This window comes from Nycticebus coucang, chromosome 8 (genome assembly GCF_027406575.1).
Source record: "Nycticebus coucang isolate mNycCou1 chromosome 8, mNycCou1.pri, whole genome shotgun sequence".
Lineage (NCBI taxonomy): Eukaryota > Metazoa > Chordata > Mammalia > Primates > Lorisidae > Nycticebus > Nycticebus coucang.
Window position 1 is genome coordinate 98590426 of NC_069787.1, and position 14237 is coordinate 98604662.

Consider the following 14237-nt stretch of genomic DNA (forward strand, 5'->3'; position numbering starts at 1 on the left):
CCTATTTTACAGGTGAGGGATGTAAGTACCCTTGAAGTAATTTATACAAGGTCATACCACCAGGAAAAGGCAGAGCTGCCATTCCCGTCCAGGTCTTTGCAATCCCAACAGCCAGAGCCCCTGAGTATACACTTCAGCCCCTCTCACCTGCCTGACCCTGATGGCTCACTGATGTAGGCCCTCCTGGCCACCTGACCCCATGGGACCACCCTGCCTGTTTTTGGAGCTCCTACTGACTCAGGCCTCATGACCCATCCTGAAGCCTTGAATTGTGCCTCCATTTGTGAGGACAACAATCAACATCATTGTCCTAACAGCACCCACTGTGTGCCAGGAGCATCAAGACCTTCACACTTATGATCACAGTCTTCATAAACTCTTCAAGTTTGGTCTCATGAATCTCACCTTACAGCTGAGAAGGTCCAGGAACTGGCTCAAGGTCATACAACTGTATAGGAGAAGGTCAGGTAACCTGGCCCCAGAGCCTGAGAGTCCCCTGTGCCTTCTCCTGGGAACGCTGGTAAAGAGCCCAGCCTGCTTCACCGCCTTTAAGCCTTCAAATCAATGACTCCCTTCTGCCACAAGCCTTGACCTATGCAGGTCTCAATTCATGCCTCAGCAATGCTGTAATTGACAGAAAATTCCCGACATTGAGGTTACTCTCAAACGTTTGAAATCCCAAATGTTGAAATGGTGAATGCCGAGGGTTTTCCATGCCTGCATCACAGGGCAGTGAGAGAATAAATGTAAAATAGCGCAGCCCCATCTTAGTGTAGGGACTCTGGGCAAGTGACCTGAGCCTTGAGAACCTCAGTTTTTCCATCTATAAAACTGAAATTACATCACAGGTTTGGAGTCAGGTAAAACTAAGGTAACAACATAACCTGGCACACAGCAGATACTCAGCAAAGATCTGCGGGCTCATTGGTAGATTGAAAATTGGCTGCATGACCTTGATTGAGGGTTGGTGCCATTTGGACTCTACCCAAATGATGGAGATTTCTTTTTTAATTTAATTAATTAATTTATTTATTATTATTATTATTTTTTTTTGTAGTCTCACTTTATTGCCCTCGGCAGAGTGCCCATGGCATCACACAGCTCACAGCAACCTCCAAATCCTGGGCTTAGGCAATTCTCTTACCTCAGCCTCCCGAGTAGCTGGGACTATAGGCGCCTGCCACAACACCCGGCTATTTTTTTGTTGAAGTTTGGCCAGGGCCGGGTTTGAACCCACCACCCTCAGTATATGGGGCCAGTGCCCTATGCACTGAGCCAGAAGTGCTGCCCGTGTGATGAAGATTTCAACTTCCTGGGTTTCCAGAGCGGTGCCCTATGCTCTGAGCCACAAGTGTTGCCCATGTGATGAAGATTTCAACTTCCTGGGTATCCAGAGCGTTGGTCCTCAGTTCTTTCCCCAAGTCCCTGGTGTTTGGGCTCAGCAAGCACTGGGTGCTCCCTCTGGACACAGTAGGGGCAACAGCACAGGCTCCAGCCTCTCTAGCTCCCAGGCAAGCTGGGCAGGGAAACAGTAGGCTTCCTGGTCATCTGTGCCCTGCATCCAGGGAGAGAAGTCTGCACTCAATGGGGAAGTTCTTGCCAGCAAACACTCCCACCCCCTCCCCCTCTCCACCCCCAGCTGAGAAACATGGTGGGGAAAACATGGTGCTGATATCCAGGGGTGGCCGGCAAACCACTCCCTCCTCCCTTTGTTCCTCTGGCCTGGGGATGGTAGCAGCTTCCTTCCTTCTGGTGCTACTCTCTGCACAGCCTCCACATTCCCTTTATTGCTTCTCTACTCTTTTCTTCACAACAGATTCCCAACATTCAATTCCCTCTACTTGAAATACCCAGAATGGGCTGTGCACAGTGCCTCACGCAAGAGGGAAACCTGTCTCTAAAAAAACTAGGCAGGCATTGTGTTGGACGCCTGTAGTCCCAGCTACTCAGGGAGCCTGAGGGAAGAGGATTGCTTGTGCCCAAAAGTTTGAGGTTGCTGTGAGCTATGATGCACACAGGGCAACAAAGTGAAACTCTGTCTCAAAAAAGAAAAGAAAAGAAATAACCTAGAATGGCTTCTCTTTTCCTACTGGACCGTGAAATCCAGAGTGGTGAGGTCAGCCCCCTCTCTCTTTGGAGCTTTGGAGCTTTGCCTTCCTCACCCTAGCTCTGTGCTAATCTTTTTTTTGCCAGCTCCCTTCCTTTTTTTGTGGAAGTCTGTCTGGGAATGCAGTGAATTTAAGGAACCTCATCAACTAGTTCTCACTAAAATAATATTGACTGATACTTGGGTCATCCAGAAGAAGCTAGAACCTCTTTGGGTCTGTCCAGAGGGGCCTCAGGCCACAATCTGGAAATGATGCCTAAAATGTCTCCCGTCTCCTGTCACTTTCCCCCACAGGCCAAGCCAAACTACACAGAATGGGAATGCAGCCTAGAGAGTTTGGGCCCCTCTGCCATAGGCAAAGATCAGAGGAAGAGAAAGATGAGAAATGATGTAAGACAAACAGGCCCAGAATGGACACATTCCCTTTCTGTGTACCATGGCATGGGATTGAACTAGATGGACCTTGAGGACCCTTGCTCTCTGAAAGTCCACAGATCTAGGACTCTAAGAACAAGGACATGATTTCCTGGGGTTCTGCCTCCAATTCCGATCCTCCGTGACATTCTGATCCCTCCTCTCTATGGCCTTAGTGCGTCCACTGCTCAGTGGTGGGGTTGGTGAGGCTAAGAGTGCTTGTGAGAGTGCATGTGAAAGTGGCCAGCCCTGCCTCACCTTCCTCTCACAGCACAGGGCTTCCTGCACAGAGGAAGAGGAGCGTGGACCTTTCTAGAAAGGTTACTAGAAAGACTCCAAGACAGGTGCAGATCCTAGGAGATTGCAGGTCCTTCCTCCTGTGAATGCTGAGGTCAGATCCTTCTAAAGCCTCTCCAGGCTCTAAGCTCTCATCCCGAGCAGGGTAAAATGCACTCACTTCACATTAAAACACTTTGAATCACTTTATACAAGTCGATGTGAGGTATGGTTGACAGGTTGTCCTAATATTACACTTCATAGACATTTAATTAAACATGCAAGAATTTCAAGCTTCCTATGACTGAGCTCCAATCCTGTGCTGTGTGATCTCCGGGAAGAGATTTCTGTTCAAAACACTGTACTATTATTATCCCCAGGATATGAGCAGTCCTGCACCTTGTCCAAGGCCACACAGTTTGGGAGTCTTGCAGCCCGGGTACTGTCCCTCTGCCTCTGCCCTGGTGTCAGTCTTTCCCCAGAGCCTATCCTTTGTCAGTGCCTCTCTCTCCCACCCCTGGGTTCCTGGCTCTGCCCTGGAGAATCTGGGGCAGGGACTTTGGGTCTGTAGGGCTCAAGCCTCATGAGAAGAGCTCAGAGCCGCCAAAGAGTCTGATCTGCGGGACCAGAGCCCTCCTCCTGGCCCAGTTGGGAGCCTAGTGCCAGTACCCAAGGACTCCTCCCCAGGGTGAGCTGTAGGGCACATGGTTTACCTGCCAGGAGCCCTGAGGTAGGAAAGCAAACACCATAAATCATCAGGAAGTCCATGTAAATATTTTATAGCTGGGACAGTAAATAATGCAGCTCTTTGGACACGCCCAGCCCAGTTCATCTGTCCCACATCCAACACCGAGGATGGTCTGTCTGGGCCCCTCCTCTACCTTGTATTTTTATTTTTTTATTTTATTATTATTATTATTATTTTTTTTTTTTGTAGAGACAGAGTTTCACTTTATTGCCCTCGGTAGAGTGCCGTGGTGTCACACAGCTCACAGCAACCTCCAACTCCTGGGCTTAGGCGATTCTCCTGCCTCAGCCTCCCAAGTAGCTGGGACTACAGGTGCCCGCCACAATGCCCAGCTATTTTTTTGTTGCAGTTTGGCCGGGGCTGGGTTTGAACCCACCACCCTCGGTATATGGGGCCGGCACCCTGCTCACTGAGCCACAGGCGCTGCCCTACCTTGTATTTTTAAAACAAATACTGCAGCCCAGTGCTGGCCACTTTCACATGCATTCTCTTCACTGACTAGCCTTTGCTCAGGCCTGGAATGCCTTTATCCTTTCTCCTGCAGGAGTTACCTCATCCAGGACACTTTCTTTGATTTTCTGGGTGGGGTCAGGGATTCTTCTGGTTCTAATAGTCTCTGGGCTTCCCCTATTTGTTCTATGCTCACTCTGTGTGGGCATTTCCTGGCTTTTATTATGATTCCTGATGCCTTGTCTTCTGTCCCTCTGACAGCTCCAAGAAAGCAATCATATCCCTAGAGATGAGTGCAAAGATTGGTGTATAGAAGGTGCTCAATAATGCTGAAGGATGGAACAAATGATCTTGTTTAATCCTTAAGTAAGTCTGTGATGCAGGCATTTTGTTCATTATTCCTATTATATAGATGAGAAAACTGAGGCCCAATAGAGAGAGGCACCACTGGGGTTGACCTCAGCCTGTCTGACCCCAAGTCTGACACTTTCTCAATAACTCACCTGGAAATTTGCCCCTTTCCTGTGCAGACCTCAAGTTCCTTTGTTTCTGCTTGGGGAGACCCTCAACCCCTCCCACAAGCGCTGGCATCTGTTGGGTAATAATCCACAGTTTGAATGGCTGGAAAGAGCAAGGGAGAAATTAGGCTTCTGTCCTTGACCTGGGAAGGCATGCACAGTGAGAACCTTAGGAGCAGGAGGTGGGGTAAGAGGACCCATGCTCTCAGGGGTCCAGAGGCGCTCTGACAAGACATGCATCTGGGGAGGGTCTTGGTCCCAGAGGGAGGGGACTACGGAAAGTGCTCTGATACAGCAGCCCAGCCCAAATGCCTTCTATCCAAAGGCATGACGCTACTTTGAGGCCATGTCCCTAACCAGGCTATCGCAGCCTCACAGGAACCTGAGACAAGAAGACAGATGATCTGTCTGCCTTCTCTCCATCCTGTGTCAGGCATTGAGAATGAGGACAAAGAAATCAGGGCACAGGCAGTGTGGTGTGAGGTGGGACAGGATGAGGACACTTTTGCACAGAAGCTCTGGCCTGACCCTGGCCTCAATCCTCCACAGGAGGTGGGGTGCAGAAGGGAGGACAAATGGTTTTGACCAATGTGTTAATTCCAGCTACTTGCCAATGGCTCCCCGGAGCTGTGTTGAGAAGATTCTGAGCTGTATCCCTCTCTAGACGCACCAAGAAGTGCTGTGACCAATTAACAATATTTGTTTCAAGCACAGTAGTCCACCTAGGAATTTGCCCTTGTCTCCTGCCTTCTCCTCCGCTCTCAGTACAGAGTAGGGACTCAATAAAAGTTTGTGGATTCATTGTTGATTACTAACAGGGTCAGTGCAGAAGTCATTTAGAGTTAGCATTTAGTGCGGAGAGGAGAAATAGGAATTCATGGCCTCTTTACTATTGTATCCGCAAGGGCCAGAAAGGGAATCAGGGAGAAGAGAATGGGAGAGAATGGCAGACAGCAAGTGAGAATTCAGTTAGATCCTTATAGCAGCGGTTCTCAACCTGTGGGTCGCGACCCACAGGAACTGTATTGAAGGCTTGCGGCATTAGGAAGGTGAGAACCACTGCTTATAGAAACTCCCTGGCAGTGTGGACTGAGACCCTGAGCCCAGGGACAAGGGAAGTTACAGCTTAGCCCTCACTAGTCAGCAGGGACCCGGAGTTTTCCAAGGCAAGTTCCCGGAGATAAAACATGGCAAGAGCCCAGGCAGTGTGTCCTTGTGCTGCCGGAGGCAAAGCCCAAGGTATGTATGCCCAGCGCACTCAGTCAGGCATCCCCACTGGGCCCAAAACAATGTTAGGGGCACACAGGGGTCTTGAATGGAGCCCCTGCCCTCACACAGCTTCCCAAACTGTGGAAGAAGAATCTTGCAGCAGCTGGAGCTGTCAGGGACAGTGAGGCAGGAGGTTCCCTCTGGGCTGAGAGAAGCTGGGCAGGTTGTGGGGCAAGAGGGCTGGCGAGAGGCAGCCAGACTGTGTGAACCTTCCCTTGTTTCCCCCAATCCCTCATTTCCCCAGGACACCCACCCATGAGGTCACACAGACAGATTGCACAAGCCCTTGGGGTTGGAGAATGGAGAACGAACCTCTAGAAAAGAAGCACTGTCCAGGGGCCAGCTGCCAACACCTCCACGCCAGTCACTCCTCTCACTCCACCCAGGCCAGTTATCAGCTGCCTCACTCTTGCTCCCATGGCTTTAGAGGCAGGCTGGTCTAATGGTTGTAAACTCTGGCCTAGAATTCAGAGCAGTCTGGCTGTAAAGACACTTCCCAGCTGTGTGAGCCTGGGCGTGTCATTTAGATCCTAGACCTTAGTTTCCCCCCCTGTAAAATGGAGCTAAGGATGCTACCCATATCACGGGGGGTTGGTGGGAAGTAGTGAGTTAAGGAAAATCAAGTGTTAATTCGGGGCCTGGTGGGTAGTGAATGCTTGATGTGTGGGGGCTGGAGTTACTGTTCTTATTATGACTCTAATCTGAGACCAAACTGCAGAATCCAGAGTCTACCCAGAGTCCCAAGGGACCCCTACCCAGATCAGTAGGCCTGTAGGCTGGTAGAAAGCCCTGGGGCTGAGGCTGGGTCTGCTCTGAACCTGAAGGCCTGGTGCAGAATGGGAAGGGAGGGCAAGGCTCCCTGCAGCCCTGTGGCCCTGGGCCTGCTAAGCTTGGGGTTGTGGGCAGAGTGGCCATCCCAGGCCACCCATAATTACCTTTCAGCAGAACTCTGGGCGGGGGCAGCAATTTTCAGGTTTTATTTTGATGCCCAGACAGTGCCCTTGGGCAGCCTCACACCAGCTGGCTGCTGCCAGACTGGGACAAGGGTTGAATTCGTCAGAGAGCAGGCCCTTCCAAGGAGGTTGACCTCTGCGTGCAGGGTCCAGGGTTCAAGATCCCATGGTCCCCACCCTTTGCTTAGGACCCACCCTTTGCAGAAGCTTTCCTGGCACGCCCAAGGTAACAATAGAGGCAGTGGGAAGGACTCCCAACTCTGGGACAGCATGGAGCATGCAGGAGGAGTCGGTGGGCTCTCTGTCCTTGTCCTCCTCTGCCTCCCTCGCCTCCTCCTCCCACAGCTGCTCAGGCTTTGCTTTGATGTGGAAAGAGGCTGGCATGGCTTCTATTGTGGTGGTGTGTAGTAAGGCTGTCTCAAGGACAGATTCTGAGTGTGCACCATCTTTGGAGACCATGTACCCTCGCTTGCTCACACCTGGCTCTCCTCTTGCCTCCCACCCTGCTGTCCCCACACCGTGCCTCTCACAATAAGAATGCATGCACAGACGCATCCTGACACACTCACCCTTCAGCAACAATCAAGGTGATGGTGAAAGAAGTGGTGTGACTTCCCCCCCAAAACTCTAGAAGACAGGCTTCAAGGGTGGGGAGGGGAGAAAGACGGTGGGTGCCTGTCTGTTTATGGACACATGGAGCATTAGCACACAGGCCTGTCCCCAGCTGCTTCATCACATGCTGCTACTCCTCATTCTTTTGGACATACTCCTACTTGCCATCTCTGGGCAGAGCCCAGGTGTCTCCAGATCCCAGGTCTCCGAGGGCAGGGCCTGCCAGGGCTCCTGGGTGCGGGGACCCCTAGAGATCCTGGTCAACACCATCCAGGCTTAATTCCATGGACCTGACCCAACCAGCCCCTGTCAGGGTGTTGGGAAGCCCCAAACATGCAGTGGGAAAATGCTGCTGAGCACCATCTCTGGGCACAGGGGTGCCACCATGGGGAAGCTGGTCTTCCCCTGAAAACCTACTCTATCCCCCTCACGAGATGGGGGCTGTGTGTGGTAGCAGTGGGGAGTGATCAGGATGGAAAGACATGGCACTCAAGGGGGTGACCCCGCATCTAGGGAATGAACAAAGACATCCAGGATCTAAGGCTCAACTGTCAGAAGCATGGCACCTGGAAACCCAGAGACCTACGGGCACAGATTCCAGAATTGACAGTGCAGGAAAGCAGAAGTGGCCCAGGAGTACACAACACTCATCTATGAGTCTGATGGCCAGAGTCCCAGTAGCCCATGATTAAGGGCTGAGCTACCCAAGCTAACAGAGCAAAGGGCAAGAGGGTAAAGATTGGTGAAAAAGATTCCATGGACTCATAACCAGCTATGCCCTTTCATGGAGCAAATTTTGAACTCCCAGAGCAGACTGTAATCAGCCTTGGGCACTTCCTTGGGATAAGGTAGCTGGACATGTGGGCAGGCGGAAGTCTCAAGCTCTGAGTTTCACTCCTGTGTCTGGCATGGGCTGTGGGACAGGACACTCTGGTTCCTGCCCTGTTGGCTCCAAGAAGTGTCAATATGAATAATAAAGGCCATGCCTTCATTTATTCATTTTTCTAAAGGTGCCTATTACTTCCAGGCCTTTGCTCTCATTGTTTCCTCTGCCTAGATTGCCCTTCCTCCAGATCTTTTTCCCTCCAGTTTCTGCTCGAAAACCCCTATTTCAAGTCTTCATTTCCCATTATCTACAGCACAGGCCCAGGCTTTTGCATGATACCCAAGGCTACTAAGGATGTGTATCCCCAACTGGTCCTGGGGCACCTGCCAGCAGTAACCAGGCCCTTGCGAATCCCATGCGCCAGCCCCTCAGGCTTGCCTTCCTGTTCCCTAGAATCAGCATTTGTTGCAGAAGCTTCCTGCCCTTTAAGCCTTTGCTCAGGCTGTTCCTTCTGCCTAGAGTGCCTTCTTTGCCTCCCCCTCCACTGCTCACTGAGAAATTCCTTCTTGTTCTTGCTGGCCTGGCTCCAAAGGCACCTTTTCGATGGGACCTTCCCTACTTTGTAAGCTCTAGCACAAAGCCTACCACCCAGTGGGTGCTTCTTAGATGATTGCAGGATGGAAAGAACAATGAATTGTGTTCTATTCTTGGCTCCATTGGGATCCACAGCTGGTAAGTCACTTTGCCTCTTGAAACTTTAGTCCCCCATCGATACAATGCAGAGTTAGATGACATGGCTTGAATTAAGCTTCTAAGGGCCCTAAATTTTTTACAGATGTCTTTGGCCCATGTAAGCACCCCTGTCCCATCTCAAAAAACACCCCAATGACAACAAAATCAATCATAATGTTAGAGCTAAAGTAAGCTACTGAGTGCTCACTCTGACCCAGGCATTCCACCAGACCCTCTGTCTGCTCACCATGATGAACCTCTGATAAGGGCGTTGAAGCCAAAGAGGGAAGATGATGTGCCCACTCACTCATAGTTGAGTGGTTGAGCTTCTGCAAGAAGGCTAGCCCTCAGTGAGCCCAGGACTTCTGACCTTGGTCACCAGCCTTCAATACAACCTGTTTAAGGATAGGCTCTTTCACTAATGCATTCTCCAGACTCTCTCAGGAGGCTAAGGCTCAGGGGACTATAGGCTGGGAACCCTGCAGGCACACAGAAGGGAAGAGGATTCCCCTCCCACCCTCCCCCTACCATCCTGCTCTCCCCAGGTCTTCATTCAGGCATATGGCCAGGAGGGAGGCTCCAGCCCAGTACCTCAGGGGGCAGAGGTTGAGCCTCCAAAATCTTGTTGGACTCCATCCCCTCTTCTGGCAGAGGTCCAGGCTACCCGCTGATCACCATCCCGGCCCCAAGCAGGAATTGCAGAATGTCTGCCCTATTCCAGTTTCCTGGGAAGTTGCCCTGGCCATGACTCTGTCAGAAGTGACTACCGGGCAGCAGAGCTGGCCCCCACCATGGCATCTGTCTTAGGCCAGGGAAGGGACTGGATGGAGACCCTCTGTAGGACATGAGGACAAAGCAGGTCCTGGGCTCCTGCCTTAGTCCCCTGCAACGATCTGTATGGTCTCAGCTGGGATTCACTGGGGCTTCAGTTTCCTCATCTATGGGACAAATTGGAATACCTGCTGTAATCCTGGTGTATGACAATTAAATAACAATCAAGTGACTCTCCATGCTGTATACTCCTGTCCATGCTTTCACCATATCCTTGTGCACACCCTGGAAGAAAGGAGCTATGGGATAGGGAGGTAGTAATCCTCCTCTTCCTCTCCCTACTCAGTCAGTCCTCATGACCAATGACAGTTGGATCTTTCATCATCTTCTCTTCAGAGAAGCTGAGCTACATGCCTGCGGTCACACAGCTCAAGAGGGCTGAGCCAGTAGGATAAGCCTGCAGCCTGGACACCCCTGCCTCTGAAGCCACCAAGTCTTCTTCCTGAAAACCCAAAGGTATGCTTTCACCATAGACCTGACACCTGGCTTTGAGCTCGCTTCTCTGAGCCTCAGTTTCCGCACCTACAAAATGTGGCTGCTCTTATTTTGCAGGCTGCCCTGAGCATTAAACTAGAAGCTGTTTTTAACTGCTCCCCATGTCCCTGGATGGAACTTCATATCTACTGTTCCATCAACTTCTTATGTAGCGGGAGCCAGAGGCCCAGAGGGGCAGGGACCTGCTAGGATCTTGCAGCAAGTCAGAGGCACGGCAGGGTGAGACCCACCCTGGTAGCCCAGTACCTGCTCAGCTCACCCATCAGCACTTGTCCATCAGGGCCCATATAAGCTCACTATTTTGTTTACTTAGATCCCCCAGCCTGGTAGAAGCTTCAGTGGTTAGCCCTTCTCCCAGAATCTTCACCCCACACCTACCTGGGGCCTCAGCAGACAAGATCCAGGAAGGTGGGCTTAGCTCCTAATGTTCCTTCAGAGCTGGAGCACACTAGGGCACCAAGGTCAACGGTAGAGCCTGAGGGTCCAGGCAACCTGGGTAAGCCTGATCTGAATGTCAGACTATTGTACCAGCCCCCATTTCAGGCCCTACAGGGCAGATGGGATGGGGCTGTTGGGGCATCCTGAGGCCCCTGGTTATTCCCCGCCCTTGCTTCCTCCTGGTCACCTTGTTCTCTCTTCCTCAGAGAACTAGGAGCTGGAGTGGAACATTAGATGGGGTTTGGCAGCTGGACAGCAATGGTGAGGAGCCTTGGACTGTGTTGTGGGATGGAGGGAACACTTTGCCCTCACGTCTGAGCACTACCTAACCTGGTTTAAGAGGTTGGCAGGGAGGCTTCCTGGAGGAGGTGGTAACTAAGCTAGGGCCTACCAGAAGACTAAGAAGGAGGTAGATAGGCCTGGTGTCCTCATCAGGGAGAAGAGCATGGGCAAAGGCCCAGTGGTGAGAAGCTGGTAGGGGGAGGAGAGGCAGGAGCTGAGTCACACTGGGCTGGATGGCTGCAGCAGACTTTTGTCTTTTTTCTGAGATCCATGGCTAAACCGGGGCAGGGGAGTGAGTAGTCCTTGACACTTTAGGAGAATTGCTTCGGTGAGGAAAAAGAATTGTTGGGGGTAGGGAGGTGATATCCTGAGTAAGGGAGACCACAAATAGCTAGACAATTGGTTAGTCCATGCCAAGACAGGTGGCAGTGGGGGCAAGTGAATGAAATCCAAAGTTAGAATAGAAGACTACTACTATCTATTTATTTATTTATTTATTTATTTATTTATTTATTTATTGTAGAGACAGAGTCTCACTTTATGGCCTTCGGTAGAGTGCTGTGGCCTCACACAGCTCACAGCAACCTCCAACTCCTGGGCTTAAGCAATTCTCTTGCCTCAGCCTCCCGAGTAGCTGGGACTACAGGCGCCCGCCACAATGCCAGGCTATTTTTTGGTTGCAGTTCAGCCGGGGCCGGGTTTGAACCCGCCACCCTCGGTATATGGGGCCGGCGCCTTACCGACTGAGCCACAGGCGCCGCCCTAGAAGACTACTACTATCATTGAGTGTGGGGGAGGTTGAGCAGGGCCCATGGCAGAAGGCCTCGATCCAGGGGCTGGGAAGCCTTTCCCCTCTCACCCTCTCTCTCAGAAAAGGCTTGTGCCCAAGGGAAAAAGTACATTTTTTCTTCCTTTGTACCATGGCTGTGCTGTGCAGGCCCACACAGCACCCCCCACGGTTGCTGTGGTTTGGCTGCTGCCTGCCTTCTCCAAAGTCTGGACATGGGTGGAAGCTTCCTTGGGGCCATCTCTGGATTCCAGTGGCTTGGTGTGGGTGGTGTGGAAGAAAGGGGCTTGAGGAACAGAAAGGAAAAATGGGCATTTCCACCTCCCCTCCCCTCCACATTTCCCCGCCACAAACATAGACCAACTGGCACCTAAGTGCACAAGTGAACTAACTCAAAGTCAGACTCCACAGAACACTCCCACCACAGCCCCTATAGCCCAGCACTCAAACCCACTGACACTTCCCCCAAGTATTCTCCTCAGCTTTGCAGCTCTTCCTCCAGAGAGGCACCCGAGGGCCAGAAGCACCCCACACACCACACTCGGGGAACGGGGGCTAACTCCTACTCCAGCAGACAAATCAGCAGAGTTTCTCTGGTAACATGAGGGAGCTAGGGTAGACATCAGCACGAACTTCCCAGATATCCAAGTTGTGAAACAGAGGGCAAGTTGAAAGTCTAGTTCATCTTCTTGATAAGGCCCCCCCAGCAGGATCCCAGACCTCCTCCATATCTGGAGATTCCTGTGATCCTGGTCCTGGAACTTGAAGCTGAGGCATCAGTTCTAGCGTTCCCTCTGCAGAAGCCTGGCACAGCTATGTGTCAGAAGCTGACCTGAGTCCCTGTCCCATCTCACTGGCCTGGAGTAGAGGTAGAAGGGCTTCACATGGGGCCCACCTGAGGGCTTAGAGTCTATACTTCAGCCCTTGACCCAAACTCCACACCTATCCAGAAATTCCAGCCTTCTCCCTGGCTCCTCCCTCACTAGGATGACTGCCCAGTACCTACAGGCTGTGAGGGGCTGGCATGGGATCTGGCTGTGCTTCTGGCCCCAAGGGCTCACCATTCCTGCTGCTCAGCCCTGCCTAGTGGCCTGGCTGCCTGCCTAGCCACTCTGGCCAAGATGGCCACAGCTTGTGCCCATGATAGCCTGTGGGCACAGGCAGGGCTTCAGTGTGTGAAGGTGGTGGGATGGGCACACCCTGAGGGCCAGATCTCTGCCTCTGCCTACTGCAGGCTGCTGGGCATTGAGGAAGGAGGCATGTCTCTGCCAGGGGGAGCTCGTGATCTGGGGGAGATAGACATGATCAGCCCAGCTGTCTATCTCTAGAGCTGGGTACAGGGCTGGGCCCTCTGCATCTAACATTTTAATCTATCTTCAGAGCAGCCCCAAGGGGTGGGCATCTGAAGGAGGTGGCTGTGAAGCCTTCAAATACTTAGCATAGCAGCCTGGGGACAGGCAGGGTGGGATGGCACACCCTGAGGGCCTGATCTCTCCTCTGCCGACTGCAGGCTGCTGGACATTGAAGGAGGAGGCATGTCTCTGCCAGGGTGAACAGAAGAAACTGAGAGTGAAAGAGGGCTGGCATTTGTCCCAGGTCACACAGCCAGTCAGCATGAAGACTGCATGCTAGTTCTCCCTACTCTGGAGCCGCTGTGCTGTGTAGTCGATGATTCAGGAGAGGCCCCCAGACAGAGTGGAGTGGGGCGGAGGGTGGGGGTGGGCTTATAGGACTCAGAGGATGCCTCTGGTTAGGGTGGAGGGCTGGAAGGCTCCCTGGGCTGGCAAACGTGTTCGGGGCAGAGCATAATCTGAGCAGAGGTGGAGGCCTTGATGGGCACCGGGTAGCAAGGAGGATGGTGGGAGGGTTGGCATAAGTATCTGATGCCCAGAACCTCTCATATCCCTAGAAGACCTGGGGTGGAGGCTGCTGGCTGTGTGGGTGCCTTGCCCAGGCTCTGCTGGTCCAACTGGCCCAACCACTTCTCTCTGGCACTGCCCATTGCCTCTGCTCATAGCCCTGACAAGAGTTGCTGGCAAACTTGGGTGAAGTCTGGGTCAGGAGCCTAGTATGCCCCCATTCTTGTCTCAGGGCAAGGATTAAGGAGTCCTGAGCCCCAGGCTGCTATGCTCCGTCTTTGAAGGCTTCACAGCCACCTCCTTCAGAAAGCCTGCCTTGAATGCATCCTCAGTAAAACAATTTCAAACAAGCAATGACAGTGTGGAGGGTAGGTCTATTGGGGGAGATTAAATTACCTGTGCAATTTGGAAGATTTTTCAGTAATACTTTCCTCAGTAAAGAACCATGTATCTCATTACTCTTCTAGGATTCTGTGACTCTCTCTATCCACCTCTCATATCCCATCCAGCCCCGTTCTTCTCGGAGGTTCTCACCTAGGAGATGTGCTGCAGTGCCCCAGATGACCCTCACACCCAGGACCTCAGTTGCGCCTTGCACAAACCAGCGTGCTTAAGTCTCCCTTTCTTGAACCAGCCAGGG

General features: G+C 52.1%; 1 long non-coding RNA gene across 1 annotated transcript; it reads right to left on the minus strand.

The window, feature by feature from the left end:
• Nucleotides 1-4141: 4141 nt before the first annotated feature.
• LOC128592763 (uncharacterized) lies at nt 4142-6209 on the minus strand. Its single transcript, XR_008382000.1, has 3 exons — nt 6095-6209; nt 4499-4616; nt 4142-4278 (listed from the first exon to the last, which is right to left on the minus strand). It is a non-coding gene; the product is annotated as an uncharacterized LOC128592763 (long non-coding RNA).
• Nucleotides 6210-14237: the final 8028 nt, after the last annotated feature.